The 17,912-nt window shown below is 44.9% G+C and overlaps 1 protein-coding gene across 14 annotated transcripts in view; it reads right to left on the reverse strand.

Moving 5' to 3' along the window:
- The window catches only part of LOC139700149 (CUGBP Elav-like family member 1), a 1,070,669-nt gene that overhangs the window by 248,797 nt on the left and 803,960 nt on the right, over positions 1–17,912 (reverse strand). The gene's annotated exons all lie outside the window — the stretch shown is intronic.

Here is a 17,912-nt window from a genome sequence, read left to right on the forward strand (position 1 = left end):
TAAAACGGGTCTTAGCCTTCTTGGCTACTTCAGTACCTCCTAGTGCTTCAAGAATCTCAGATTGACTACTGCTACGCGATGTCACCCAATGGCCAGTGAGCGTCTCTCCCGTATGAGGATATCTCCAACGGATTCACTTCCACGACCGTTTCTCCTTTAGCATCATTCCACCCTTCTCCTTCCATTGCTTTAAATCTTAACCCCGCCTCAGACAAACTCCTCCGGGCCCTTCCTCAGGTCTTATCTTTCACCCCCTCCCCCAAACCATCGCCACCTCTTTCAATTTCCACCCCTTGAAACTCATCTCGGAGAGACAGCCTCTCAAAAATTCCAAACTTATCCTTTCCGGCATGCTTTCCTCCCTCCTCCCGGAAAGGTCTGGAATCCACCCTTTTGGTGGGCCGGGGAGACTGGATAGGGAGAGAGGGAGAAAGAGAGAGGGAGAAAGAGAGAGGGAGAAAGAGAGGGGGAGAAAGAGAGAGGGAGAGACAAGGGAGCGGTGAAGGACGTCTTTCGGTTACCGGGTCGAAAACTCGCAAAGGGATGGAAGGGGAAGTGGGACAGTTTTTTTTCTGAGAAGAGGAGTAGGGCTGCGCAAGATGGCTGGTTGGCTTTCCGTTTGCGAGAGAAGAAATCTCTTCAAGGGGACGGACGGCGAGGACAGGACACGCCCCGCTCTCTTAATCGCTCCTAATCGCCCCCTCCCCTCTCAACCTTACATCCTCCCGAGACTCAAACGCCTAGCAAGCGGGGGAAATGCCTCGCGAAGATCTCCCGCACAGCTCTATTGAACCTGTCCGCTCGCTCATGGAGCGTGGGCGGGGAGAATATGCGTGCAATCTGCGGAGGAATCCGCGAAGATATTTGCAACGGTGAAGACATTCGCAGCAGCAGCACTAGATTTGGATTTTAAGCTCCCCGAATACTGCATCGCACCACACGATTTAAATAATTAAAGAGGGCGACATCCCTAAAAATATTAGGCGTCGAGTTCTATTTGAACAATATTATTAAATGTTATCAGAAAGTGATAATTTTCCAAAATACCCATAACTACGTCGATGAATCGTATTGTAGGCTGATCAGAATGTTTATTTAATACTTTAAACGTGTCCCATCTTGGAGTAATGGTAAACGCCTATTTCCTGTTTATCAACCGAGCTTGGATCAATCAATCACGACGAGAGAGGTAACGATGCATATTCCTGATTTCACTATTCACCAGAGAAATACGTGCACACGACTTGCAGTATACGACGGATACACAGTAAGTAAAAAATTGAAATCGAAAAACTTATAAATAGAGGATGTATTTTTTATCACCTGGTTTACGCATCCTTGATTTAAAAAATTAAGACATTAGATTTGTAGTTAAATGAACTCACTCAACTTTATTATGATGGCTTCATATCGCGATGAAACTATCATGGACGTTAGCAAGAAGGAGCAAGCGCGGTGAAAAGCTCTTTTTAGATTTTAGGTGGTCTTGTAAGTTTCAAGTATATCTTAATTTCTTTTTAACCCCAGTCATTTAAATTTAAAAATAATAATGGCCTACTTTAACAAGTGTAGAGGGAAGAGGGTATTTATTAAGCAGTAAATGAGGAAGTTTCACTTGATGTTTCCCACTCCTAGATTTCAAACCGCAGGTTCGAACGAACAATTTTTGTCTATTCCAACCGCCCAGTTTGACTATGTGCCCGGGGATATATTCTCTTTGGTTTGTGCAGACATTTTCTTTCATTGCCTCAACGGAGTAGACGAAGTTGACAGGAGCCAAGAGTACCGCTGCCAAACGCCATGGCGCAAAAAGTCGATTCTCTCGTGCAACTGCTACCATAGGTTTTTCCCTTGGACTCTAAACCTCGAACTTCTATTTTTCATTTAAATTTAAAACTAAGCATGTTTAGCCCTCCGACTTCTCATAAAAGCGATGCAAAAAATATTTCTATTTTTGAATAATTGTACCCCTGGAAAGAGACCATTTAAATTATTGCTAGTTTTTTTTCCAAAAACCTACGGCATTTTCAACAGTAGATGACTAGCATTTGATAATCATCTAAAAAAATAACATTTTACAAAAGGTAAAATATATTTTGAAAATTTAGTAGGAAACACTAAGTCCATCTGTTCTTTCGAAATTTTTTTCGAAGTGGGCGCCTAATATAAAAAAAACATGTGCCAAGAATCCAAGGGTGAACGAATAATTCAAAATACTCTTGTATGGAACGATTTTCTGGGGAGGCAAAGAATTTTCGATTGCTCTCATTGCAACTTTTTGTGCAACTGACCACCGCTTGATACAAATTACCGTTGCAGGCGAAACTCATTAGTTTTCGTGGGAATCGGCGGGATTTTAGTCAGTTTAGTCGGTGATTATACGAACAGTCGCGTAAGTGATCGCTTTTATTTCCTCACTTTTCATGCGCTACAAAGGAAGGAAGGGAACTCACTATGCATTTCAATCATCATTTGCAATATTTCCGCCTATCTCCAACGTTTGCTTCTTTTCGCGGGCGACGACCTTGGTTCTGGGAATGAGACCAGGTAGAAACTGCATGGTCTTCTCCAATGAACGCTTAGGAAATAAATACTTTGAAATTAAATACATTCAGATTCGAAGGAAGACTATTTTCAATAGCCTCCCAATGAAAGGGAAATACGCTAATATTAAAATCAATAGATATGTCAAACTTAAAATGATATAGTAGTTCAATAGAGTGTAGTTTGCAGCGAGAGGATTCTTCTGTTAATGGCTTGAGTAATGAATGCAATGGATGGCGTAGAGTTAATCAGGGAATCACGTTTAAAATTAAATAACATGGGCATCTATAAGAAACATATTTAACTACTGTGGAAAAATCAAATGCAATAATTTGAGGAATAATTTATATAACCGTGAAGACCTGTTTAAAAGACTAGTATATTTTAAAACTGCAAATCTCCTGTCAAAAACTTAAGAATTATTTCACATAAAAATTTTCTGTCAATCCGCTATAAAAATTAAGGCTTAGCATAGGAGGTAGAAATTAAAATTTAAAATGTTGTCCTTCTCTATTAGAAAGTACAGGAAATTAATTTCTTTGCCCCTGAAGCTTTTAAAAGAAAATAAATACGCACCTATGCCAAATATCCTCTACAATAGACTAACACGAACAGGTACGACGCCAAATACATAACTCGCAATAATCTAGTCTCATTAATCTTGGTGCCGAACAAGATTCGCATGTATTTTATACATGAGAAAGATAGATCTCCATATTTGAAACAAATTAGTAACTAGGATAGAATCTTTAAGTGCAACAACATCTTTTTCAAATGAAAATAACTCATCCTAAGAATCAGCTTATGAATCCATTCCGAGCGCAAATTAAGAGCAAAACGAGAAGGAACTACGGAAAACGAGAAACGCGAGTGTGACACACGAGCAGCCTTGAGATAAGCACGCTCCGACTCTCTGCTTCACGAAGCGTTGAAAGGAGTGAAGAGGAGAGACAGACGACGTAAATTAGTATTGTGCGGGAAGCTAACGAGTCTAACCAGTGTATATGGTCTAGAGACGGCAGGAACATGGAAAAGAGGTTAGAGAATCACTTAACGGGCTTGGCACGCTAAGTGAGATCGGCGACCGAAAATTCTCGGCCCAAATAATCGTAATTTTTACGCTCTGAGCTTGCCCAAAATCCACTCATAAATGAGAGAATAAGGTGGCAGTAAGACCGGCTTCCATAAACACGTTAAGGTTACGAGCGAGAGGGGAGAGGGCTTGCCAGTGGGATAATGAGTGAGAGGCCAAGGGGCTGTGAATCGGGGGTGGATGGGGATACGGGGGAGTTCCAAAGGGGGGACGGGTAGTCCAAGAGGGGTCCGGGGGGTCCCGGGTGAGTGTCTTTCCGAGGAACTGCGGCGGAAAGGGAGGGCTGTAAAAAGGGTTTTTAGGGAAACGTCGGAGGGCGATATTCGAAGTTGGGCGGGCCCGGCTCGCGCAAGAAGCCCCACAAAAGCCGAGAGCATTACGGAAGAGGGGCGTTGGGGGCGGTCGGGAGCATGCGCCACCACTTAAAGTCTTCTGGTAGCGAGCGAGGGGGAGCGGAGATGGAGGTGACCCCTGGGTGACCCCAAGAGCACGCCCCAACTTCCACGCACCACTACTCCCTCACCCCGGAGGAAGAAAACTGACCCGAAGCGTGCAACGGTCACCACCGCTCGCCACCACAGGGTGCCTTGCCCTCACCACCGCGAGACCCCTTCTCAACGAGGCATGGCCCACAAGAGAAGGCATTGTCCCGCGGAATACCGCGCTTCTGCATCCATCCCCACTAAATCTCATGGAAGTTTTTTTTATCAAGTTCGCCTCACTAAGAAGACCTAACCTGAAAGTTTGGCGAGGTGGAGGTAGAGGGAGAGAGAGGGTTTTGAACTCCTAGAGATATCGCAGAGAAGACGACATGAGGAACACAAAAGCAAAAAATGTCAGATTCCAAAGGGACTGGGATCATTTGAGCGGGTTTAACGGCTCGTGACAGCGTCGGAGGGGGAGGAGACGCAGTGTGAGGTGGCGGGGGAGAGGGTGAGGAAGGTCGAGGTTTCAGGAGAAGAAGAGGAAAATGCGGAGTCCTCTGGGAGGGTGGTATAATCTAGTCGAAATGAGTAACGTCATCTCTCGGAGGATGTAGGAACCAGAGATATGGGGCGAGAGAAAGGGAAAAAGATGAACGTTCTTCCTTTTATATATCTATACCTACGGTGCGGCGACAGCGATGAGAATTATGGGAAATTGGATCGGGAGATGAATTAAATCGCCCCTAAAAGTAAGGGGGCAGAATTCTCTATTAGTAAGAGGGAGACGACCATTTTTTTATCCTAAGGAAATTCCTTTGGCGTATATCACTCTACGTGCTCCGGTTTTGGGAATGCTCGCCTAACCCTGAATCATCCCTTTTAATGACTTGCGTTTCGTATCTCTCCACGCATTAATTCATTAGTGCCTCAACAACCAAAAAATAAATCCTACAATTGAAAAAAATTCAAAATAAAACCCTGGTTATCGATAAAATTATTTCCAATGAAATGGCAAGTATTTAGTGAACATTGAAAGTAATGATGGAGAATTTAGGAAATAACCAAATAGTAAGATTAGTGCACGTATTTTGGTAACAATCGTTTTCCTCAGTTGATTAATATACCATTGCGTGGAAATCATTAACTGGATAAATGAAAAATGAATAAATATGAGATACACTATACATATTTGAATGCTGGGTTTCATTGCGTGCGTTGCAATCAGTTGACTACAGTCTTGCCAGCGTTCTGGCTGCCTCCTTCAGGTGAAATAACGCTTCACTGGCCTAGTTGGATATGAAGAGGCCAGCTGTATCACCAGGGAAACCTCTGTCAACTGATAGCAATTTAAATAGCAAAACCCGGGAGGATATATCATTCACGAGCTAAACGACATGAAAGCGTAGGCACTAACCTATATTAATGAGGAATTCATTCTGAAATGTTTCACTCACATACAGCGAAAGAGTAGAGCAATTTATAACGCCATAACACTGACAAATATATGCTACGTTTAAAATTTTCGTGCCACAAATCTTTTTTTGGGCTGACCCTTGAAAGCCACACTCCGTTCGAACACTGAGCGACCGGCTAAACAGAGGGACGTGCTATAACATCTGGAAAATGTATCGCCGCTAATATACCCCCAATGGAACCGCAAGGGACGCTTTAAAGCTATCTCCCTGGTAAATATCATAAGTGAGGAAGTTGGATTTCTCGCACAACTTTCGGCGTTCGGTGCCGAGAAATCGTGGGGGTGGGGCGAGTAGTCTCGAGGAAACAGATTTCGGAGTTGTGGGGGAGGAGGGGTAAAGGGAATAAAGATTTGGTGGCAAGGAGATTTTATGGAGGGGGGTGGGGATGTGAAAAGAAAGCGTTGGCGGGAAAAGCAGAGGGAAGGGGGTGTTGAGAGGGGATCGAGTGATTGGTACGGCGCCAGTGTCTTTAGGTTCGAGTGGGATTTCGGGAAAGGGAGAAAGGGGCCTCGAGAGGGTGGAGGGTGAAGAAAGGGAGCGGAGAGAGGGAGCGGAGAGAAGGAGTGGAGAGGTTAGTAGAAATAACGAGCAGTTAAGCTAGAGCGTCAGCCACGAAAACAACATTTAAATTCGCTCGAAATACCGTGCGTTGCATGGGTATTTTATGACGCCGCCGGAGTTGAGGTCTTAACTAGCATTTACTACGTAGTGCCTACATAAAAGCGGGCTACAAGCACAATCCCAGTTTTAATTACAGTGTAAACAGCAGTACGACCCAAGGATGGCTCGGCGATTCAAACATATTTGATATTCAATTGAACATGCACGCACGGAGAGCTTGGGTGAAACAACACTTTAAAATACCACATAAATGGGTCGTTACCAGGTAATATTTTTCATTAGAACGCGTACTACACTTGAATAGGACGCTATGGATTGTAAAGCGGGATCGTGAAGATGTGTGTGGCATCAATACTTGGACTTTTACGAGCCAATATATATATAGTAACCAATTAATGTCCATTAACAACAGGTGAATACACGCAGTCTCCATAAGATCATGGGCTCACGTTCCGATTATGCCATGAATTTCCACGCTATTATTTCTGTCGAGGAAGAGTCAAGGAGCCAAATAACCTCAAACTTTTAAGTGGAGCAAAATGAATCGTAATCGAAAGAAATTTAATTAATCTCCGACAGTTGTGTACACTATATGGGGCAGAAAACCTAAGACAGAGGGAGGTCTAATTAATACAAAGCGTTCACACATTTTTCGAATTGCATGGGAAAGACCGCGCCCTTGATATTCACCGGCAGGCATTATGCCTCGCCAAAAGGATAAACGAAAAAATTCATTATCACGAGATGAAAGCCCACTAATTCTTGGCGTCCGACTCGGAAGGACCACCCTAATGGAGCCGAGGGGGAGGGTAGAAGAAAAGGGGTGGTGGCGGAGAGGGTAAGGAGAGATGGGAGAGCAAGCGGGGAGGATGCCTTGGGGGTGAGATGAGAAAAGATATTAATCGCCTCGGGGCAGAAGGCCTCGTAAAATAATGCAATGGTATATTTTTGAGATGCATCATCCAGGTAGTAAATATTTATCATTACAAGATAGAAAATGAAACAGAGGAGAAGATAACCGCACGGTACTAAAAATAAAAGCTACATTAGCCAATAAATTAACAATTAATTATGGCATACGCTTAAGTAGTGTACGCGACATAACCAATGATTGCCTGACCCAAAATATTTAGGAAGGACTCGGGAATATGGAGCTGAAAAAGCTGAAAACCCGAGGCAGCCAATATGTAATTTATCGGGAATATTCATTGCTTTCGAAGAAAGAAAATTCAAAGAGGGCAGAAACAGTGAGAGGAGATATGTAGATATACCGCGGCGCTCAAGGCAGTTCTAAAAGGAAAACTGTGGGAGAGCAGGGAAGGAAAGGGTAACGAATAGGTTGTTGGATGGCATGAAGTAGTATAGAAACGGAGTAGGTTGAAATTATGAAATGAAGTAGCGCCAGAAAGCATTTAAGTCCGGGAGATATACCTTAGAAGTTCACGAACGTGTGATCTCATTCTGAGGAATCGAGTTCGATAACCGTCTATAATCGGTGGAATTCAAATAATAATTCGGAAGAATCTTGCTGAGGCTACGCGTACTTCTCATTATTTGCAATATGTCTCTGGAGTTGAAGACATGAAGCTCCACATGGGTATCGTTAACTTCTACACCACATCCTATACAAAAGGGAGGTGCTAAAGATGGATTAAACAGGATCTCCCCTTTATGACTTTAATTATTGAAGAGAAGGAATAACGAAAAGTGATGACGCAAAAAAGAATACATCGGCGTGGACAGAAAAAGACCCATGAACATGGACAGAGATTGAGCGAATATGGCGGAGTGGGAGGGGAGGTTAGACTGGTGAAGGAGCAGAGAGGAAAGCGGGAGGGAAGGGGGAAGAGGGGTGGGGCGAAAAGCTGGCTAGGGATTCGGCGACGAGGACGCGCTTGGAGCGAGGAAAACGACAGGGGATGAGGAAGAGGGAGAAGATACTATAAACAAAAATGAAGGACGAAGGGCCGAAAGGTTTGTGAACGGGTTAGTGGAATTAGGTGTAAGGGTGCCTCGACAACTAAGGTCACATCTGTCTTACTGAAGCTTGAAGGAAACCTCAATTTTAAACATACCATATTACACACCAAAAGAACATCACCTCTTATCACGACGGGCATTATTCAGAGAATATGAGCTCAATTACCTCAAGTACGCTTGACTAAATCAGATACATGGATAGCGCAAATAAAACCTAACGATTTGTGTTATTTCACAATCACACTTCGGTCACATTTAAAAGACACCTGCACCCAATGCAGAACGCTCTCATTACAGAAGTAGATAATACCCAAAGAAGACCATTTAGATTTGAGGAAAGATAAGTTATACAGGGTCATTAGAAAAGCCTGAATGGAATCTTCTACATCACGAGGATAGAAAATTAGACCATTATCTAATTAATGATTAGGAACTAATTATTGCTACGCCCTCTACCCACGGAACCATTGAGATCTCACAATAAATCAGTAAATACATGCCATATTCCCAATTTCTACAGCTGATCGTAAATAGGGATGACAACCACCTCGACAAAACAATAGGGCAAAGAGCGAAGCATTCCTCAACCACGTGGGCAAAAGGCCCTTAATCTTTCATTCCACCGACCTCCCCTTCCCCGGTCTAGATATGCATTCCCAAAACGAGGAGGCTGTGGTGATGGCGGGTAGGCCGCACTGAAATCGGGCGAGGCGGAGAGCGAGCGTGGGTGGCAGAGGAGGGGGGAGGACGAGGAATGAAGGGAGAGGCGTGGAATGGTAACGAGGTGGCGGAGGGCTCGGCTCCTTTCCGTTTCCCAGCGTGGAGGGTGAGAAGGTGGCAGGGTGAGAGAGGCAGCGGGGGAGAGATGCGGGAGGTAAGGCGGCGCTAAGAGGCGCGGGGGCGGTGGGGAGGAGGCGCGGGATGAGCACGGGCAAGTGAGAGTCGATTCTGGCGGAGGGTGGATGGAGAAGGTGGAGGGATGGACCTGGCTCAGACTCCTCGGGGTCCGCATTGTTCCTCGAGAGGACTGGCAAGGGGCCCGAAGTCTTTTACACGCTCACGCACTCCCACCCACGCACAAACGCACGCATATGGGCGCCCCCGCCTTGGAGAAGCGCTTAAAAGAAGAGCCAAGATGGGTGGGAGGGGTAGAATTAGGTAGAACGTGCGTATTCCACAGAAAAATCAAGAGGGAGATTAATTGAAATTTACAGATAGGGATATTTAATTGTTTTGAGCGAAATTGAGACAATTGGGAAACTAATAATCCTAATCTATCAGCAGTCCCGAACTGATAATAGTTCCACTCAAAAATTACAATATTCCAAAGACACGATATATAAGGGGGGAACCATGCATAAATGAATGCATCCTACTACAGGATATAAAACAGCAAACAAATTGAATCGTCTTACTATTGATAAAATAAAAAAGTTTGCTATTAATATATATATATATATATATATATATATATATATATATATATATATATATATATATATATATGAGGCTTTGGAACACCAATACGATTAATCACTAAATCAATATATCATAGGGTGTGCGTTTTTTAGAAAAAATATATTTTTTAACCTTTATACAAGTATTTGTATTAATGCATGCTTGTATTAATTCCATAGTAAAATTTAATACAGAGATAATTATTACAGATTGATCGATTTCTACTTATTAATGATATGTACCAAGCTCCACCATTAATTACACGAAAACCTATCAATTACAGATTCATATGCTAGAGCCCAAATAATAAACATAAGATAAGGACCATTTTCTCTTTGGCTGGCTCATCGTCACAAGCTGAGACAAATACAGAATAGTTTATATACCAATCAAACTAACGAGTTATTTTCACAAGACAAAAAATTCAAGAGGGAGGTTTTTGGCCCGAGGCGGCTATGACTAAGGGGAGAGGGAGGGGCTCTTAGTGATGAAGATTGAGTGTAATTGAGGCAGAATGAGAGAGGGGGAGAAGGTTACGAGAGATGGGAAGAGGGAGAGGAGCGGCGGGGATCACGGTGCGAGAGAGAGAGAGGTGACGGTGGAAAGTTCGAGGAGGGAGGGAATTAGTTGCTCGGAAGGTGTAGGGAGAGGTCTGGGGACAATCGAGGGGTCGCTGGGATGCGGTCGCGACCGCTTAAATTAAGCCTCCGCTTTCATCAGCTATTCAAAGGCGTTTTGTGCACGGGAAAGAGCGGTGGCATCAGGCAAGGATCCGCAGAGATTGTTATTTACACGTCGTTGCGAGTGTCTTGTTCGGGAGAATGTTACAATGTCGAGGGGGAAGAGGGGTGCGTTCAAGTTTAGCGTCACCCGCCCTCGGTGACCACCTCCCCATGTCGTATTTATAGATCGGATGCATTTGTGGAGCGCTGCGTAGCTCGTTGACCCTATCGGATTTGTATTTCTCTCGAGTCTGGCGGAGGAATCTGACCTCGTACGAGCCAAACCGCTTTAAAACAGCTTAGATTTATGTTCCCTCTGAGGTCAGTCACGTAGGCAATCGATTCGCGCGAGGTAGAAAAGGACTGGACACATTGTCTCAAAACAACAAATGTACTGGATTATTTCCACCCACCAGCCAGCCCCTTCATTAATGCAGATGGTGTTTCCGTTAATCTTAGAACTGTCGTGCCGCAAACTGTGATGGATATTTACACGCCACTTCACGTTCATTCTTAATTGGCAGGAGGCTCACGATAATTTTGGAGGGTATGTAAGCCGAATTCTCATTAGGGCAACGGATCAATCCATAAACATTTCCAACTGACACCACCGACGCTATTTTTACTTCCACTTATGTTTTTCTTGCAAGAGCGTAAATAACACAACGATTCACACCCACAACGGTGATCTCTACTAGAAAAAAATTAGTAGTAGGCTAGTCGGGGTTTAAATGGTGTGCCCAAAAATTCCCATCTGCAATAACACGAAAACAAAACTGAAGTTAAAACGCATGCCAAAAAAAATATACCCAATGGCTCTATCCCGAAAGAGTGAGGGGGGTTGGAAGAAGGGCGTGCGGTCGGGGGGAGCAAGTCATAAGTGAAGAAAATGAGGCCGGGTGGGGTAAGAATAGAAGACGGTGGGAATAAAGAAGTGAGCGACGTCTCGCAGTTAGTGGCGGCGGGAGGATTGAAAGATGGATGCGACAAAGATGAGGAGGAAAGTGAAGATGCCGGGGCGGAGAAATAGAAAGGAAAGGAGGAAGTTCAGAGGCACCGAACTCCGAAATGCATTTCTGTTTTCAATTTTCAAAACTTCGCACAAAAATTACCAGAGGACATTATATTGTACGGCGATCAATCAAAAGAGATATGTGGAAGGGTTGACAAGAATTTAATCCGTCGAGGGAATGATTGCCGTCGAGAAATCCACCCAACCAGCGGAGGAACGAAAAAAAATCTCCACTCGGGGGTGCGCCAGAACTTAAGAAACCAAAGACTACGAAGATAAATATAAGATCCACCAATTTTTTAGCGGGAGATCATTAATTAGAAAACGTCACGGACATCATGTCCATGGGAATGAAATTTCAAAACCATGCGAATTGGATGACGAACTAGAGTCCAGGAATAGAGTAACTTCCCGACTAACCCCAACGTTCATTAGTTTTTAATGGCAAAAAAAGAAAGGACAGCATGTCAAAGGGAGAAGAGTAAACAGGGGACAGCACTGCCAGAAAGGGGTCGTAGCCGATGGGGAGGCGTGCGGCGAGAAAGATCTCGAGATTGGGGAGCGATTGAACAAAGAGGCGAAGGGAACAAGACGGGAAAGAAAGTGAAACGCAAAGCGGGGAAAGACGTGGGTCAAAGGAGGTGGCGCGGGAGGGGGTGGGAGGGAGGAGGGGGAAATGACGCCGAGATGAATTGCCGAACATCAGAGCATGCTGGATGGCCAGGCGCCTTTGGGGAAGGATGGGTCGGAGTTTCGGGGGCGGAGGGGGGACAAGTGGAGCGAATAAGACGGACGGGGATTTAGGGGCGGGGAAGGAAGGAGAGAGGGTTTGACAGAGAGAGGAAAAGTGTTTCCCGCGAGAGCGAGGCGTCGCTGAAGGGGAATGCAAAAGCGTGAAGAAGCGTGGGATGGGAGGAGGGGAAAGAGGCGAGAAATTGAGGCCAAGAGCGGAAATGATTAAGGAAGAGGCAGAACGTGAATGAGAACAAAGGTAGTGCGACAGGGCGATGTATTAACCGAGATATCCGATGTGCGGGCGATGTGGCATGACGATGCGGGCGGAAAAGCGATGCATCGCATTACGATTCGGATATCGTTTCCATCGTCGAGCCTAGAGAGGGAAAATACATACATGGAGGGCATTAGGCTGTTGGATAGGCGTACCGAGTATTTCACCCTATTCGTTGGAATTAAATCTTATGATGGCATAGTACAAAGAAGTGTGCTGGTGGGGGAGCAAGCCAACATTTACCGCTTACAAAAAGACGCAGAAATTCCATTTACCCAAATGCGAAATTTTATCTCACCCGTTCACATCGCAAAGTCGTCACATTCGCAACGCATCTCTGAACACTTGTCCGATATTCAACTTACTCGCACTGCCCGAGGGCATACAGAGTTTCGGGGAAGGGGAAGGAGAGGTTGGGTTTGACGATAGGACGGCCGGGAGGGGTGGAGGGAGGCTGACTGGCCGGCGTTTCACTCGCTCCACTTCCCCCACCTCGACTGTCATGTCTTCGGAGTCGAAGGGAGTGTTGGGAGCTCTTCAAAAGGGTTGCGCCTGGCGACGGGCAACGCACGAGGACATTCCGCTACCGTCCAACATTCGGTAAATATGCATTACGTGCACGCCGCATTATAGAAATTTGAAACACCAGGAAATTTAACACGAGATCAAATTTTCATTTAGCTCAGGAGACTTAATTTCGCGACAACGTAAATGATACTTTAAAATCCATCTCCAGTTTGGCAAGGATATTCATGCCACGTGAATCAACTTCTCAACGACGGTGGTAAATATTTAGATAATCACCATCTACTACAAGGGTTTTCTTAGCTATGAGCCGTTGTTTGCCGAGTGATTCATTATCGTTCATTTAAATTATTCGAATTATGAGGAAAAAATAGACGAACGAATGGACGAACGAAACCTACGCATGCTAAAAAAACACACTTTAATGTATACTAAACAGACCCAAGAGGATTGGGCAAAACAACACCGGCAGAGAAAGCTACAGTCGTAAGCATAACTGATGACTTAATCAAATTAAGTTATTCCTGCGCTAACAATATGATTGATTTTTAGCTGGATCATTAAATATTTGACGAAGTAACTCAGCGGTCCCAAGGAGGTGTGCCAACCTCATGTCAGTATTATTATCGTACTAACCTCATGTTAGTATCAGCCAATTGAAATTTATCCCAATGATATTTAGATGACGAAGACAACGGGAAAACAAAAATAAACTTTTCAAATGTTGGAGGAAGTCTAGAGAGAAATTAATAAATGAAATCTACACGCTCATCTCAACGTCGTCCATTCCAAGGTTTGTTTTCGTACCCCGTGACAAGAAGGGGAGTCGGGGCTAGAGTGTGGGCGGGTAGATTGAGAAGGGGGATATATCCCTTATACACGTCGCCACCAAGTCCAACGTGGAGAAGTATAAATTGCCAGGTTAAGCCGAGGAACGGACACAAGCGGCCTGGCCACATCAGCAGATGGGAAAATAAGCACGCGTAAACATGTATCTAAGGTTGGCCGTTGTCTCCTGACGTCGGCTTACACTGCGGACTCGATCCGAGTTGTTTAAGCCTTTGAGACCTCCAGAAGACTTTTCGTGCCCGGTTTTTCTCTGAAATATCAAACATAACCGAGGGAAAAAACGACTCTGGATTGGAATCGAAGGATTTGTAATCCCGAGGGGGAAGGAAGCTGGCGGGGACAGCGTACCCTTGGGAAAGAAGAGCTGGCTACACTCGCACGACTAAACGTAAACAGGAGTGCATAACAATCTCCCCAATGTACTGATCACGCACAGCAAGGCTGAAGGCCGCGTCATTTAAATTTAGAAGGGTGAGGTAACAATGATTGAGATTTCGCGGGAGGGCACATAAAGGTTCCCCGTGGAAATTACTCCCTCCCGAAATGCTTAGCATGCTGTAAACACAATAACGCACTCAATTTCCCTGTAATGTACCACAACAAACCGTTCAGATTATCAGATGGAGACACATTCTTGCGTCAAGTTAACTTTAACTCATTTTCTAATAGCAGTCACGTGCTCCGGCGGGCGACGTGCCAAAATAAACAAGGTTAATAATAATGAGGAGACCGCGTTAATCTGTGGTTGAGAATAGAAGCAACAACACAAAAGCAGAGCGGAAATCGGAACTATGGTACGACACGGTCATCATTTATTCGGAGAGTCTGACCACGGCTACAGGAAAATGTGGTCGCATGCGCGAACGACACCCCCGATTTTAGGTGGAGTGAAGGAAACAAAACAATGGACGTTGGGGAGGGAGAAGGGAGAGAAACAGAAGGGGAGAACAAGAACGCAACGAAAAACAAACGAGGACTCGGCTTGCATGATACCGAGAGCGCAAGGTTCGGTCGCGGCGGCCAAAGTAAAAGAGTAGACGAGGGCAAAGGATCAACGGAAAGGAGACGTTAAGTGAAGGGAGAAAAATGTCAGGAAATCAGGAAGGAAACGGCGGGGACGAGGAAGACGGATTCCTCGGTGGGAATGGACCCGCGACGGGGCAGGACCCACTTTACCAGGCAGGTCGGGATGGCTAAGGGAAGGTTTTGTGCATAGCTCACCTGTGACGCAGGCAGAGAGCCAGTCCCATACAAACAAACCGCCATCTGTTTACCCGATAGCGTTATCTTGTTTCGTTGCGCGCTAAAAAAAACGAAAGCGCACAGGCGAAGTTAGAAGAAGCTGAAGCGACTTCCTTGGGTAGGGCGGCCCGTGTTGCCCGCAGCCGAGGCTAACTATTCCCGATTCTCCGCGAGCTGGCTAAGGCTCCCCGAGCCGCCCGTCCGCCCTCCCTCTCTGGACCCCCGGCCCTTGCCACCCCACACTTCCCTCGCACCCCTGCCTCCCCTCGCCGGGCCCCTCCGCCGCCGCAACCAGCCGCCCCACGTGTACACATACACCCGACGCCCTACCGGCGACGAACCGACCCAATCCGACGATGGGCGCGAGCGGGGGAGCTCTATTCCGGCGGAATGCCGTCGCGGCGCGGCCGACCGACGCTTTTCGGTGCTGTCCACGCTTAACGCGCCGCACCTAAACCTCTAAGAATGGTAAAGGCATTTATCTACGTTCGCTGATTAGCAAAGACACTACGACAACGTGTGGAAGACTGTGTTAGGCCACGAGCCATTAGAGTAATTATTAGTTTTGTTCTGTATGGGCATGAGGTGCAATTCAAGAGTAATTCAAATTGCTGTGGGAGTTCCTTTCTATTGCTGCGATTACGAGTTGTGCCAGGGAAAAAAGATTCCTTCCATCAGATCATCTGATGCCAATTAAGTTAGAGAGGTTAAGTGTAGAAAATATGTATTTAAGATGCCATTTTTTCCACGAACGATATGGGATCAGAATAACATTTTCGGATCGCGTCGAGGTCATGTTCGGGTAAAAATTAGTCTGGTGTGATGTATTCACCCCCTGCCACTACCCCAACGGTGGCTTTCAGGGTGCATAAATAAATAAAAAATGAATAAATAAAACGTCTCAGTGTGGTCTGGCCCACCAATGTAATGCAATACTAGGATTACTCCCTCAGTACTGTCATTAAACTCAAATTGAATTCATTCATTAGTTTTAACCGTGCATGTTTTCTCCTTATTGTAAGCATAGAAATTAAAACTATTTTTAAATATGTTACACAATAAGTGGTGGAAACTTACTTATATGAATAATTCTCCAAGAGCATTGGCTAAACACACCCTACTTCAGCTTTTGTCATGGCACACTGAACATTGTATGATCTCAGCGGCCATAGAGGTCAGTATCTATTTTAATCTAAAGGGATAAGATGATGAGGTACAAAATATTTAAATAAATCAGTTTTAATTATATTTATTTTGAAATTATTGATGAAAATAGTATCTCAGAAAAGTCAATAACCGAGGACATAAGAAATATCCATTAATTGGGGTGCTTTATCCCGAGAGGAACACAATCTCTACCATTGGACGAGGAATTAAGCTTAGAGATAGGGTTCTCATCATTTGACAAATAGAAACATAGGCGAACGGAAGGAATGCATGGATGGCGGCATAAAGAAGGAGAGCTCCCGAATGTCTCCCGATTAAGACGAGAGGTCGCATATGAATGAGTGCACTTAGAACCCCGGTTCGTGTGGAAACCGGTGTGCCAACCTTGGAGTCAATAGTATTAAGTTCAAAATTGTAGAAATCTAATACTATTTGAGATAGGGTTAAACCTTTTTGACTGTGAAACTACGGGAGGATTTGGGGTGACGACCCGAAATACTAAAATAAATGTGTACGAAGAAATATGTGGACAGGCGGCTCCCATGTGGACGAAACGGGTGGCGGCCTCTGTGCGGAGAAGCACTTCAGAAGCCACGCAATTCGGGCTGGAGGGCGGAAGGACGGAAGAGAGCAGCGCACGCGTCAAGGCGTCAAGGGTGATGACTTCCGCCGCGACCGGATGGAGTGAGGGTTGCCGTTCGTGCGAGCATGCGCTCGCGGCGACGCTCGCGGCGGCACGACGAAGCAGCCTTTGATTCGTAACGGACGGTGAATCAGCCGCGAAAAATATTTTGGGCGCCGGACACGCCTCTCACCGCGGTCAACAATTGCGTCGCACTGGGCTCGGGGAGGCCGAAGGTACGGTGAAGTCACCGCCGAGGTTTGAAGAGAGGAATTTCGTAAAAAATGTACTGTCGATCCAGTAATCCAACTTCCTCGTGGCGTGTGACTATATCCAGGTCAATACGCAATAAGAGTAAGGGGGTTCCTCTCCATGTGCCTCCTGAGATTTCACAGATGAATCTTGTGCACACAAAATCGTATGGCCTGGGTTTCCTCGTAGTATCCAGAGTGGTTCACTCGGACTTAGCCTGGAACCATCCAGTCAGCAGCTGAGCGATCTTCACGCAAGGTATCCTACATTAGAACTGAATGTAATTAGGCACTGTACTACTCTGTTAAATAAATACGCGAACTGAGGCCATAAAAACTTTATTTCGCATAATTTAGTCTACATCGATTTTTTCTCCTTCAAAGTACTCTCCATTCGTTGCTATGCACTCACTTATTTTACTTAACTTCATTCAATTTGTCTTAGAATAGAGGATATTACGTTAGGCAAGCAAAATGGCGGAAGAAAAAGGATAGGTATGTTGGACGGAATTGAAGGGAGATCGAATGTTTCTGAATTGAAGAGCAGTTTATATTACTCTAAGGAGTCAGGTTATGTTTCTTTAGACAAGGCTAAGAAAAGTAGGTGTGTCCCGTGTGTGTTCATCTAAAACATACCTTAAACAGTAGACTAATAATAATAATGAAGTATATTCGCATGGATGACTGCGGGAAATTTTTGACCTCAACAAATCTAAGCAGAATTTTAATCCGCCTGACATTCAAATTTGTGAAGCTGGACAAATATGGTTCCCGCTCGAAATGATAAAATTCTGTTTTACTATGGAGTAGGTGGATTACATAAAAAAGATTTCCAACCACCCTAACAACAAGAGGATTTCTGAAGAGATGCTGGCTTACTCAGAGCATCATCCAAATTGTACTGAAAAACATTTCAG

The sequence above is a fragment of the Hetaerina americana genome, unplaced genomic scaffold (assembly GCF_022747635.1).
Source record: "Hetaerina americana unplaced genomic scaffold, ioHetAmer1.1.p SCAF_10, whole genome shotgun sequence".
Classification (NCBI taxonomy): Eukaryota; Metazoa; Arthropoda; class Insecta; order Odonata; family Calopterygidae; genus Hetaerina; species Hetaerina americana.